General features: G+C 37.9%; 1 long non-coding RNA gene across 1 annotated transcript; it reads left to right on the top strand.

The window, feature by feature from the left end:
- The first annotated feature begins 604 nt into the window (after positions 1–604).
- On the top strand, positions 605–8,749 carry LOC128060426 (uncharacterized). Its single transcript, XR_008200655.1, has 4 exons — positions 605–728; positions 1,643–1,781; positions 4,802–4,916; positions 8,730–8,749. It is a non-coding gene; the product is annotated as an uncharacterized LOC128060426 (long non-coding RNA).
- Positions 8,750–15,118: the final 6,369 nt, after the last annotated feature.

Below are 15,118 nucleotides of genomic sequence, written 5' to 3'. Positions count from 1 at the left end.
TTCTTGGTCAAATTCACTAAGAACAGAACGTTTCAAGTGGATATGTCTGGCTAGAATCTCCCTGAACTATTCAGTAACAGCACATCAAAAGTCTGCTGAATTTTTATTTCCCATCAGAAAAATAACAAAACCAATCTGAAAAATGGGAGTGTTTTGTGGGCAGTTGGTATATAGCCTAGTACTAAATACATTTTTTTGGCTGCTCCTTTCTTTTTTCTCCCCTTCAGCAGCTATGTTTAATGGGCTGAGAGAAAGCTGTTTGCTTGCAGAATCTTATTATAGACCAGAAATACACTTGTCCCAGAGAAGAGTAATTTAATTGGTTCCAAGTCAAATGATGTTAACAGGTGTCACCTCACCAATCCAGGACTTAAAATGGGTTATTATAAACAGAACTAATACGTATTTTTCTGGCTTTTGCTCCCATTTGTTATGCAAGACTGCATGCCCCTGTAATGTTCCTCCTGATTATTTCTAGCAACTTTAGGAGGTGGTTGACATGTGCTCATGCACACGTACTGTCAGCTACCACATAATGCCTGCCATTTTCTTGCCCTTTAGCTCAAGTTCTTCTCTGATGCCATCTGCAACTAAGGCCTGCACAGCTAATATAAACTGCAAGGAAGTCTTGATCAGTATTTCTGCTTCTGCCAGGCTCCGTGACACTTCAGTGGAAGGACATTACATTGCTGGTTCCATGGATACACGAGGTCCACGAGAAGGCACAGGTAGAGGGAGAATCTCTCTGTCCCTTTCAGTGTTCCACACTGCTGAGCTTGATTGTCAAAGAGTTATAGAGCTTTTATCCATAGCTCTCTCTCTTCTCCTAGGACCCAAACAAGCTGTAGTGGAGTAGGATGGGTAGCATTTGAGTCTGGTGGCCTTGGAAGGTACCTCTAACATGTGACTGTAATTGGGGTGGACTCCAGCTGCTGTGCTCTGAAATCATAATCAGGTTTGCACAGAGGCCATGATTCCATGGCTGCTCTCAGTCAAGAATTGAGCATGGGAGTAATACAAAGGGGGACACCCTGAGATTCATGGGACACTTCTGATAGATATCTTTGATTTGAAGTTTCCTAACAGCTTTGTCAAACTTTCCTTAGAACTATAGTCCAACTTCCCTTCCTTTTTTTCTCTCACAGGTATTCCCCCCAGTACATTTTTCTTTTTGCATATTTAGTCCCATCTTGGCATCTTGCTTTTCACAGGACCTAGATTAGTACAGGACATCTGTTATGTGCAACAGAAAAGCTTAAATATTCTCCCTTTTGCTGAACCACATATATCTTCTTGATGACTCCCCTTCAAAGGAATTTTCTTTCCCAGTTGGCTTCTAGGTCCTTTGACAAATAGATTTGATGTAGACTTCAGTTTCCTCCACCCAGGTTTGCCTGGCATGCCCAGACACATCTAGATCTCAGTAGGAGATGTGATGTGATGGAGGCTCAAACTAAGCCCCTTGCTATATATCCTAGAGCGTCTATTATGATTCTTCACCAGTTCAATGCATGGTTAGAGAAACAAAAGAAATACAGGCAACTATCCTTGCTTTTGAAATTAAAATCCAGTTAGTGAGATAAAAATCACACATCTGCTACAAGTGGCTTAAAATGCAGATAATGATCATTGATTTTTCAAGGACATGAAGAGAGCTTCAAGGAATGTGGTTTCGTCTTTCTCCGGGTTTCTACTTGTATGGAATATTGACAGATAATAGCAGAAAGCTGTTTCTTCCTGTCTGTGCAGGTCCATGATCGGTTGAATATGAAGATGTGGAGGTGAGAGAGGCACATAATCATAATACTCATTACTGTGATGGGCTGAGCCCATCGCCTTTCATCAAGGCCTTACTGAATTCTCTCCCTGTGTCAAAGACTTGTTGATTCATGGACTGACATGATGTCTTCACTTTTTGCTTCCCAAAGTAAAAAGGTGGATAGAAATTGAGAATAAATTAAATAAGTTAGTTTAGCTTATAATCAGGCATAAGAACTCAACACTGATTTTCAAAGGGTAAAATATTTTAGAGTTAAGAATGTATGTAACATATGGAGTGGGAAGAAATAAATGCCAATTAGCTCTTCAATACCAATGTCAATATGCATGTTGTTTTCTTAGCAAAAGGCCTTTGGATAAATTCTAGATTAACAGGGCTAGAAATAATGTCAAAGATTACTAATTTAGTATGTCCTCCTGCTGATAGGAAGAACAGCACCTTGAAAGAAAGTTAATATGGAATGTTATGTCATGGGAATTGCTCACAGAAAAGAAAATACCAAGAGAATTAAGTAAAGCTAATTTGAAGGCAAATTTTCTTTGGTAGTGAAGTTTGAAATCTTATTATTCCACAGCCTTTTAATTGAGAGACAATATGCTGATTTTTTTTTTGAACTTGCAGATCCTCGGGGTTAAACCTGGGGTTGAATGGCTGTCATGTGACTTTGGGTGGCTTGCAAATTCTTCAGGAGAGAGTTAGGTCAACTAACAAGAAGCTAAATGCTCAGTATTATCTCATGATATCACAGGATAAACCATTAATATCAAGAAGCTTCTGAAGTAACTATCTGGGAATTTGTCAGTGCACCAGGAACAACAATCCCTGGCATAATGTTAGACAAACTTAAATGGGACAACCAAAGAAACGACTAAACAGACTCATGAATAAGCAGTAGGAGTTTATCTTTCAAGTTACATTTCATTGGTCATTGAAACTGACCAAGTAAATAAAATTTACAGTATTAGTGAGCTGCATTGTGATATGTTAACCCTTCCCCATTGTATTTAGCATTTTAAATATTGGAGAGCTAATTCCTATTCCAACATATACAAAATAAAAGCTTGTCCCATAAATCCAATACCAACACATGGTACAGTACAAGTAATTTAATTCTGCAAGAATTATAAAAGATAAAGGCTTTTCAAGAATCAGATTCCTTTACTGAAAATATCTTGCAAATTTGAGATTATGTCTATGTAACCTCAAACATGACTAAAAAGTAATATAAACTTTTTTCCTTTTAGGTGCTGATATTAAATTTTCTTTATACTTTTATATTTTCAATATATTACAATAAATATATAACTTTTTAACTGGACAAAAATTAATTTTGAGTGGTTAATAAAGGAGTGGGTGTGACTTAGTGAGTAGGGAAACATTCATAATATTTGAAACAATCTGGCAAAGGTTTGGAAGCAAAAGACAGAAATCTGATTACATTCAAGAAGTTTGCCAGTGTTTGACTGAACTATAATTTCTATATCCTCCCTATCACTTTAGTAAGCCTTGTCTTTTTACAAGGCATGTGACAACAGAATGTTGTATTAAGGTTCCCCAATATTGAGTTTATATAAAAAATGAAGAAATGGAGTGGAAAGTTTTTGTTTTAGTAATATTTCTAGATCATCAGGAATAATGGGGAAAAGTTTGAAGAAGGAAATGACAACCCACTCCAGTATTCTTGCCTGGAGAGTCCCATGGACAGAGGAGCCTGGTGAGCCACAGTCCACAGAGTTGCACAGAATTGGATGACTGAAGCGACGGAGCGTGCGTGCACACACAGGGAATTTTGTTTACATCTTCTGCGAACACATTATTTTGATTGACTCTACCTGGGAATTCAGAGTGGAAGTTTGTTCTGTCATCTGTAAAGAAAGAATTTGATGAAGAAACACAATTGCTGGGGTCATGTTTAATGGATGTATTTTCAAGTTCAGTTAAATACTTTGTGCTCATTCGCTCAGTCATGTCCAACTCTTTGTGACCTCATGGACTGTAGCCTTCCAGTCTCCTCTGTCCATGGGATTTCCCAGGCAAGAAGACTTGAGTGCATTGCCATTTTCTTCTCCAGGGATCTTCCTGACCCAGGGATGGAACCCATGTCTGCCGCATTGGTGGGCAGAATCTTTACCACTGAGCCACCAGGGAAACCCTGTTAAACCCTTCAGAGGTTCCATTTACCACCAGACACCTAAAATATTTATTACAAACTCATTTTAGTAGTCAAATTTTAGTAAATGTTTATGTTTGAATGTTACACAATTTTATTTCTTTCAGATATATTCTATAACTCAGGCTTTCCGCTAGTTTTTACCAGTTCTCCTGCTACCCCCAATCTATCCAAATGACTGAGTTTTGCTGTATGGGTTTACTGCTGTATTAGTATATTGACAAAGATATATAAACCATGGCTTCTACAGCTGTTTCAGATGAAACTGTATATTAATGTGTAAACTTGCAACATACAGCTTAGCCGGAAAGTTATGTGGAACAGGTGACTGGGGAGATAGCTTTCACCACTTGGACTAAAATCAATTTTGAAGGAGCTAAAAGATGCCTATTGAATTCTGGTGCATGTGTGTGGTTTGAGGAGTGCATGTGCACTGCAGAGAATTCTTTATACTTCAAAAAAGTTGAAAATATGGGTGGTTAAATGAAGTTACACTTTTACACCCTCATATGCTAAGTGGAAGAGGCAGCCAAATGCAGTAAAAATTTGTTAATATTAGTCTATCACTCTTGGTTTACAGTGTTTTGAACACATGTTAGAGATACTTGTGAAGATGTAAAAGATGAATTTAAAACCTACATCAATTGTACCAAAAGTCAACTGGAAAGAAAAGGATTTTAAGTCCTTGAGCTTTTATTAATAATACAAATTCGCAGCCAAAGGAATAGCCTTAGTCAACACATTTTCATGTCCCCCTAAACACAAATAGCCTCCAACCTTTGGAGGTTGTTCCTTCGAGATGTTTCACCAGTGACATCACAGTGATTGCCACCTCCCTTGGACTACTTTAGGCCCTGCCCAGAGCCCAGAAGTCCAGACAGCCTGGGAGACAAGCAGGAGTTGGAGCCCAAGTAGGAGAGAGAGGAGAAGCCTACTGCAGCCCAGTGTGTCCTTGACCCTATTCAGGTAACAGCAGGATTTTTAAGCTTAGCATACAGTGTGTATGTGTGTACAAGTTGCAAATAAGAAAAGCACAGGAATATGTACATTTCTTAATGAAATAGACAATGCCTGTTGTACACAGTGTTTCTTAGACTAGAAAGAGAATATTATTGATTCTTGTTTTCCTTTTTTTCACCTTATGGCATGTGTTGTCTCTCTTCCTATTAAAAAATATCATACAGGAAAATATGTCTTCCATCTTTTCAAAGTCTCCATTCAAAGAAAGTTAATATCAAACAGTTTATTCAGAGTTCTTCTGTTTTTTTCACTTTGAATCATATACTGTGATCTTGATGTCAGGAAAGATTTACAATGAGGCCAAAATTGTCTTTGTGGGTTAACAGCAGAAAAATGGAAGATTGCTGATCTGGGGTTTTACCTAACCGTGGTATAAATGTGTGTGAAATTAGAGCCCACTCCCTATAGTTAGCTTATATGTTGACTGAATTGGATTCACTAGAAATTCCCACCTTAATGCTGTGTTTTATTACTTTAAAAACATACAAAACAACAGCATTTAAGCTTACCATCAAAGTGCAACATATAGTAAGAGGTAAACCATAGGTAATAAAGAAGTGTGATGAGTAGCTGTCAATTCAGAGACCATTGAAAAAAACGCGAAGAGTCCATAAAACATACCCTTTGAACAATTATTGTAAGGCAACATCTGTATAAATATCACTCAGGTCAAGAAATTGTCATTGGCGCACTCCAGAATTCCATTCTTGATCACTTTTCCCTTTTGCCTCATCATCAGTAATCATCATCTTAATTGTTGAGCTAGTCTTATCCATGGTTTTCTTTATAATTTTACCATTTCTGTCTGCGTTCCTAAGCAATATAGTTAAATTTCCTGTTTGGGGGTTTGAAGAAATAGAATTACATTTTGTGTTTCTTTTTGTAAATTCCTCTTTTGCTTCATAGTTATTTTTGTGAAATCCACCCATCTATTACGTGGTGCTGTAGTTCATATATTTTATTTGCTCTATAGCATTTGAAAGTATGAACATACCACAGTTCACATTCATTCTATTGCTGATGAACATTTAAGTTGTTTCCAGCTTAGGGATATTATGAAAATGTTGCTATGAACATTCTATATATATAAATCCTGGTATATATGTGCTTGAGTTTCTAAACTAAGAGTGAAAGAGCCAGATAAAAGAGAATGAACATTATCAACCTCAATTTAAAAATGTCAAATTGTTTTCCCAAAGGTCAAAAATTTACACTAGCCAGGGCAGTTATTTGTGGTTATCATTCATGTTATCACTCCTACACAGTAACCACAATCCAACAACTATTTCCAGTCTGCCAGTTCTAGTTCTGCCTCTAACTTGCTATGTGTCATCACACAAACAACTTAACCTCTCTCTAAAAGTCAGCTTCTTAGCAATAATCTTGGGAGAGAGAAAAATCACAAAACTTGCCTGAGTTGTAAAAGTCCGAATTGTTGTGAAGGTCACATGAACAAAGCTCTGGACAACTTTCAGCAACATTTTCTGAATATGTTCCTGTCGTGTCACAGTCTCATAAGATTTGATGGGACAAATTTGTTTTGATCATTGTAAATAAGGCCTCAAATTTTTTACATATCTTTGTACTTTGGACTTACTCAAATAAATTAGTGTTTGGACCAGGATTTAACTTCATTAATAAATCCATAAGGAAGAATCTGCTTTAGAGTCTTTAGATTCTTTTGTTCTTAGGCTCCTTGCCTGAATTAATCAACTTCCTGTCCTCCTCTGCTCTGATGTACATGCTTATACATTCTCTCTATTTCCTTAATACTTCATTTTCTTCTGTTTACTTTCTCCTTCGAGCAAATCTTTGTAAAGGTTTTCATTGGAAATGGTGTAGAAGGCAAAAATATAAGTAAGAATTAAAAGGAAAGTGAATGATGAATCAGTTACCATTGGTCATATTTTAAACCAACATTCAACAACGTACCTGTTAATATAATCTTATTGGAACTTATGTGTTATACCAACAATAACATAAGACATTAAAAAGGATCATTTGACTGGTTTATGCAATTAATAATTTGGTACACTAACAATAAAAGAAATATAGTAATTATAATTCATAATTCAGGGGAGACTTCTTCCCCCTGAACTTCCACTTTAGAAAATAAAACACTTTTTCCCCTTAAACTTTTTCTACTCCATAGTAGACTTTTGCTCTAAATAGTTAAAATTTTATTTTTAATCTTTACTTTCATTTGGTTTGCATATACACAGTGTCAATTATGCCACATCACTGGAAGTAATAATTTAATTTTTCTCAAAGCATGATTTTCCACAAGTATTATCTATACAGACTATAAAGATACCACCCCCACTTTTTGAAGTGTTTACAATATAAGCACATCCTGGACTTGACTAAAAATAGCTGGCACAAGCCCTTGTTGAAATAGAAGTACCCATGGGGTTAACACTTGCTGTTTGGACTGAGTGCCTGTTATGTGAGGGACTTTTTGTTGACCCCAGTAGGCTCTATGCCCAATGCAGGGATTTCAAGAGGCCAAGCAGCTGTTGAAACTACTTAATGCTTTCACAGGGTTAGACAAAGATAGATCAGCTTGAAACTTGAAAAATTATGGTATCCTACCTCTGTATGTAATTTGAAGCAAGAAAAAATCTAACCCATAACATTTTTTTTTTTTTTTTCTGTTTTGGTGACCTTACTTGCTGGTAGCAAAGCAAGCAAGCATCCACACACATACGCACAGAAGTTGGAGAAAGAAAAATGCAATATTTTGTGTTTTATCAAGTGAAAGTCACTAAGTCGTATCCAACTTTTTGTGACCCCATGGACTATATGGGATTCTCCAGGCCAGAATATTGGAGTGGGTAGCCTTCCCCTCCTCCAGGGCATGTTCCCAACCCAGGGATCGAAACTAGGTCTCCCACATTGCAGGCAGATTGTTTACCAGCTGAGTCACAAGGGAAGCCCAAGAATACTGGAGTGGGTAGCCCATCTCTTCTCCAGCTGATCTTCTTCACTCAGGAATTGAACCAAGGTCTCCTGCATTGCAGGTGGATTCTTCACCAACTGAGTTATGAGGGAAGCCCCATAAGCATCAATATAATCATCACAGGAAAATAATCAAAACTGTATCGGTCTTTTTGACATCAGGTCAAGAGAAAAAAAAAAAGGCTCTCTGTGTAAGTCAAGGTTTCTCAGAGAAACAGAATCGACAGGGAGGGTGTGTGTATGTATGTGTAATATAATTGGCTTATATGATTGTGGAGGCTGGCAAGTCCAAAATCTGCAGGGGAAATTAGAGGCTGGAGACCAAAAGAAGAGTGATAATTCTAGTTCAAACGTAGTCTGGAGGTTAGATATCGGAAATCAAAGTATTGGCAGGGTTGATTTTTCCTGAGGCCTGTCCTTGGCTTGCATATGACCATCTTCTCCCTGTGTCTTCATATGGTCTTCCTTTTGCATATGTTTGTGTCCTAATCTCTTCTTTTTATAAGGATAACACTCATATTGGATTAGGACCCATCTTAATTACCTCATCTTAATTTAACCCATCTTGATTACCTCTTGAAAGACCCTATCTCCAAATATAACCACATTCCTCAATTAAAAAAAAAAAATATATATATATAGTTGCATCCCAAGATACTGGGGATTAGGATTTCAACATGTGAATTTAGAGCAGGGGATACAATTCAGCCTATAACACATTTCCCTTCCATAATGCTTCTATTTCCTTTGAGGAAAGAATGCCTACTAATTTCTTATGTTTTCTTTGTTATTATATGATAGGAGGTAAGGACAAGCAGGAGGTCTTTGGTGTGCCCTCAGAAGTTTGCCTTCAGTTCTCACCAAGCCACTCTGAGAATGGAACGATCCACCCGGGAGCTGTGTCTCAACTTCACCGTTGTCCTGATTACAGTCATCCTTATATGGCTCCTTGTGAGGTCCTATCAGTACTGAGATGCCACAACTCCTGGAATTGACTGCAATGCTCCAGGGCTATCTTCTGTATGCCCTGACATCCCACTGCTGTCATGGGATGCCTTTTCTGGCACCCCATGGCACTTCTGACCAGTTTGCACAATATCTGGGGTGCCTCCAGAGCTGCTCTCAATGGCTTCAAAATGTTTGCCAGTAAGCATTAGATTTATTCCCCAATTCTTACTGCAAATGTGTTAGACAAGCCACTAGGTTAAAAGTAAACTGGATTCATGATGACATAGAATGTTAACAAGCTCCTGATCTGTCTCACCACACATCCCTTCAACCCACACTCAACAACCAAACTCTAAATCAACTTGCCAGAAGAAAGAAATGTTAAAGGAAGTCTTTGTCAGCCCCTATAACTATCATGTGAATAAAGTTAAGTCAACCCAAAATAAGACTTTTAGAATTTATTTTAGCTTCTGTTTGTGATACTCCATTTAATCCTTGACTGAGACTGAAGTGACAAATGGTACAATATTTCTAGCATTTGAGATAAGCCAAGATCTTCCAACTGCTGAGGATTTGAAACCAAGTCAATTAAGAGTGTCATATTTCAAACAATTCCATTGGTTCAGTGTTCCTCAAATTTCCTTCTGAATTAGTCCTAAGGGCAGAGGGAAAATAAATCCATTTCACTAGGAGGTCTGGAATACAGCCTGAACTGTTCACTAAAAGCACAAAATTTCTTTGAAGCCTTGTTTTATCATTAAAATTGACAAAGGTATATTTTATTCTGTAATATCTCTGTTTGCTTTAAAATATAAATTTACATTATTTCCCATTGAGTAAAACTGAAACATGAGTCATGTCCCTAAGAGTAGCATATTCCAGTTGGGTTATACTAATGCAAATAGAGCTAGTCGCTAATAAACTACAGTTGTAACAGAGAATAGAAAATACAACATTCATGTTTGTGAATATGTGAAATAGACATTTCTTAAGCCTGTTGCTAGAAAACACCACACTAGACAGATCACATTTGTTCTCTGTGCTAATCTCAAGGTAACCATGGAGAAAGAGAGTATTGTTAAGCCTACTTTTTCATAGTACTCCTCATAAAGACATTCCTTACTGAATGTAGCCTATCACTGCCTTTGCCTACCTAGCATTATGATTCTCATCCCTGGATGCACAGTTTATTTACTTAGGAGTGATTTTTCAAAATATTTATTCTGGGTCCTCCTCAGACTAGTTAAATAAAAATCTCAGGGGGTGGAACCCAAGAATCTGCATTTTCTGAAAGTCCTCTAGACAAATATATTGTGTAGCCAGAGGTGAGGAACACTGATACCTACGCCAGTACTTCTCAAACTTTGATGTGATTATGAATCAATGGGAGAAGTTTTTATAGTGCAGATTCCAATTCAGTTTGAATTCTGATTTAGTCTGTATTGGGGCCTGAGACTCTGCATTTTAAACAAGCTACTTAATGATGCCAGTGCTACAGTCTATGGTCTCCACTGACTTAGCAGATTAGAATTGTAGAATTAGTACGTTAGAATCACCTGGAACCTTCAGAAAATGACTCAAGCTTGAGCCCTATTTCCAGGAGTTTCTAACATCACTATTCTGGGATTGAATCTGAGCATTATTTATTTTTAAAAGGATTCCAGGTGATTCTAATGTGCAGCCAAGGCTAAGAACCCTGAAAGAGATAAAGGAAAAAAAGTGTTATTATTTTGATGAGTTCCCACAAAATTTGAGAAACAACAGTGTATAGTCTTCAATGTCATGTTCCCAGTTTCAGAGTCAGACTACACATATGGATATGCAATTGTTAATGATTTAGTGTACAGCATGCTTACTCACAGGTACATGGCTCCAGGCCCCTTGGTAGAGAGTTACTAGTCTTTTTCTTACTTGAAGAAAAATCTCAGAAAATCTACCAATGTTTGTATATGTGTTTGAGAAGGTATGTGTGTGGTAGTGGAGAGGGGAATGGACAGAAAAATGATAAATTCTGTTCCTCTGTGTGTTGGTGCCAACATTTACAACAGGTACCATTTGTTGAGTCTATTGTATGGGCCCTCCCTATCCGTTATTTCCATTTAGCAGATGTGAGAACTGAGGATCGTAGGCCTCACTAACCAGATATAAGTAGTGAAGCTAGGATGACAAAAATCCCAGATTAATTTCTGCTGGAGACTGCATACAAACCATGCTTAACTATAGATCTCTAAACCACTAGAGTATAAATTTTTACCCTCACATTCTTTAGCATTACGAAACATTAGCCTAGTTAAAGATCATTGTTGTAATTTTCTATGCAATATTTCTTGCTTGTCAGTCCTCACCTGCTTTTTCTCTATTTTCATGTGATTGGATCTACTGATAGAACTCGTTATGGGTCACTTTTTAAGAGGTAGGATATCCTTTAGCTGGGACTAGTAATTTTGCCTAATTTCTCCCATGTTCAACAGTCTTAGTCATTATTAAATTCCAGTCTCATTTAACAGTCTCTTTTTATGTATGATCTTTCCTATGGCCTGAGTTTTCCTGAATTATCACAGTACTATATCAATATTGGCCCTAGTCACTCAAAAGCTGTCTAGTTATCCCCAAATAAGATGCTAGCTCTCCTCAGGAACCAAAATGCTGAATTATGTTTGCTAAACTAAATTATAGCTCATAAACTTGAGCCTATATAGCTTCTCTCTCTTTAATTCATCCATTCATTATAATTATGTGAAACTACAGGTAGCTTATTGTACTAGTCCCTGGAGCTAAAACGGAGAATGAGACGAACAAGCCCCATTCTCATGTAGAATATGATTTTCCAAAGGAGACATAAACAGATGGTCATCGTGGCATAAGTTCTTTGACAAGGGAAGGATAGGATGTTATTGGAGGAGATTCTAGGCAGAGAGAACAGCATTAATAAAGATCTAAAGGTCAGAAGTGAAGTGAAGTGAAGTTGCTCAGTCGTGTTCAACTCTTTCCAACTGCATGGACTGTACCCTACCAGGCTCCTCTGTCCACGAGATTTTCCAGGCAAGAATACTGGAGTGGGTTGCCATTTCCTTCTCCAGAGAACATGACAAATTTAGGAAATTGAAAATATCTGCTAGCTGAAGTATAAAATACCTCTCCAACCATTGGCAGAAGTTATACCACATAAGGACAGATCTCAAGATTCTGACTTGAGTTGATTTCTGAATTGAACTACCTCTGGGATCCCTCATTGCCAAGCCTCCTGCCACTGACAGTTTTCTAAATGATGTCTGTGCCTACACAGATATTAGACTTTGAGTCTTGGAACACCTCACAACATTTATCCATAACCCTCAGAACAGTCCTCCCCAATAATCATCATACTGTTTGCACAGCTCTCTGTTGGGTAATGGTCTCTTCCTACAATAAATTCTGAGATGCCAATATCCAAGAATAACTTAAAGTTGAGCTGCTCTCACAATGCCAACAAACCATATAAATTTTTAAAGGAAGATGAGCTGTTGGCTTACACTTTTCTTCCAGTCTCCCCTAAACTACTTAATTGGGCATCTTTTGGAACATCTCATTTTTATCCAACAATTTTTTACTTTGAGGTAACACACATGCTTTTATCAGTTTCTAGCAGCACCAACACCACATCTGGTCACTAGCTCCTCTCCCTAGGACTGCCATGTAATTAACCTTTTAAGCATAAGAAATTATCCAGATAATTCATGATACAAACCATAGCTCTAAGAAAAAAGCCCCAAGGTATTCCAACCTGATCAGCTTTCATAACCACATTTCCGTCTCTGCTCCATTGACCCAGACATGAGTGCATGAATATTGTTATAAAATGGTAGTGCTGCCATTGTTTTCTTCTTATTTGGGGCTCTCAGTCAATCTAGAAGCCATCTCAAGGGGAGAAGCCCCCTTTCACTTCCACTGGGGCCTAATACTTTTTGCTATTCCCACCTGTTCCTCAGTTGTTTTGGTACATTATCCTTGCCATTCCTAAATGGGGTTCCAGAGCCTTCCTTGAGAAGGTAGGGTTCATCTGTCACCACCTTGAAATTCCATCACCCAGAATCCTGTCCTGAAAGCCCAGAGCACCCCCAGTAGTTAAGAGACAAACTAAACAAATTCTGTCTCCTTTTCCTCTGAATATGTTACCTCTTTGAGATATATTTTATCATTATCTTGCTTTCAGAATGTCTTTTAAAAAATTTGACACAGAATAGCCTTCTTAGTTGATCCATGTAGCTTCTCTTCTGTTTATGTACCCTTCTTGTCCACCCGCCCCCCACCAATTCTTATTTCCAACCATTTTCAACATTTGTAGTTTTCAAGTGTGCCATGCTGTCTTATCAATCCTAAAGGAAATAAGACCTGAGTATTCACTGGAAGAACTGATGCAGAAGCTCCAATACTTTGGCCACCTGATGTGAAAAGCAGACTCATTGCAAAAGACCCTGATGCTGGGAAAGATTGAAGGCAGGAGGAGAAGGGGATGACAGAGGATGAGATGGTTGGATGACATCACCGACTTGATGGACATGAGTTTGAGCAAGCTCCGGGAGTTGGTGATGGACAGGGAAGCCTGGCATACTGCAGTCCAAACTGGGGTCGCAAACAGTGAGACACAACTGAGTGACTGAACTGAAGTGATGCTGTCTTATACTGCAGTGAGCTTGCACATCTATTCCCTTTGCCCTAAATTTCCTCTCTTTCTTCTCCTGACATTAAGGTGTTACTTATTGAAACTTATCCCCAGGCAATTCCATTTTCTGAGCCTCATTCCGAACATGCTCATAGCCATTCAATGATTTGTTTTTGTGTCTCTCCTATGTTTGTTTCTCGTCTATGGGGACTCTCTTCAATGCTAAATTTTAGTTCCTAGTTGGTCCATCATTATCATTAGATAAGTATCTATTGAACATTTAAATAAATGTTTGGCTAGATAGAAAAATCCTTGGAATAAATCTGTATGCATTTCTATTATTAAGGTTCTTAAGCTATGCCCCCACTGTATAATAAAGAGGGGGCATGAAATCTGTAGTTCTAACAGTTCTGTTACAGTAATGAGCAAACTAAACTTCTTTTAAATTATGAGCAGTTGAAGCAGCTTTTCCAAAGACAGTTTACTGCTCTATGAAATATTCATGGTGCTTGCTTCTTTTGATCTAAATCTATCATCATTCTGAATAGTTTGAGATTGTTTATGATTGACTCATCAAACCCAATGTATTGGGTATATTTTAAAGTTTACCTGCAAACAAGGTAAATACTGGGGAAATTTCATTTTTCAAACTGCATACAGGTAGGGTTAATTAACTTCACTTATAAACAGCATATTTAAATAAATCTTATTTCACATCTACTGTGTTAGAAACTTATTTAATTTCCTTTTATTTTGTGAAGTGTTTATTTTTTATTGATAACTTTTATTTTAAAAGAGGAAGGTTGAGGCTCAGAAAGGACAAATGACCAGCTCCCAAACACAGAGCTAATGAAACGCAGAGATGACAGGCAGATTCAGTTCTTCCCAACTCAGATCAGAGAGAGCTCTTTCCAATCACCATGGCTGTTCCTCTGTGCTGTCAGATAGATTCTAGGGCAGAAGGCACAGTCTCTAACTCTGGACTTAAAGTGCCAAAGATGGCATATATCAAAAACCACTAGGCAAATACTTTAATTGCTCTACCACTCAATCATATGGGGTGTACAACCTATAAAATGATATTTATCAAGAGTTTAAAACAAAGCCTTGGAATCATCTTTTCTTTATCTATCAAAAAAGCAGTGGACAAGAAGGAATAAGAATACTGATGGCTAACTAAGCTAATAGAAACTATTGTTGATTAAAATATTTTTTCCTTGATGCCAGAGTCTGCCAGGAGCCAGCATGGGGAATCCTGCCCATGGCAAAAGTCATGAGGAAGAGCCTGATGGGCAAAGGCGAGATCAGGCCTCGAGGGGCCCCCCTTCTTGAGCATCTACCCCCAAACAAGGATCTGTCTGTTTTATTATTTCATGACTTTCACCAACTCCTCTGGCATTAAGAGGGGGCTATCCCCAACCACCTTTCTCTGGAGAAAATCAACTTAGGGCTCTAGCTAATAAGTCTCCTGGACATGAGAGGAATATTTCAATTCAAACCCCCTCTGTTAGCATTCTAGCTTGGTTGGCAGGTTTATCCAGACTCTTGCAGCTACGCATATGATTGTTCACAGCCTCCCAACTGTGAGAGGCACAGGAAG

The sequence above is a fragment of the Budorcas taxicolor genome, chromosome 15 (assembly GCF_023091745.1).
Source record: "Budorcas taxicolor isolate Tak-1 chromosome 15, Takin1.1, whole genome shotgun sequence".
Lineage (NCBI taxonomy): Eukaryota > Metazoa > Chordata > Mammalia > Artiodactyla > Bovidae > Budorcas > Budorcas taxicolor.
Note: the sequence above shows the minus strand (reverse complement) of the source record. Positions and strands in the feature narration are given on the sequence as shown.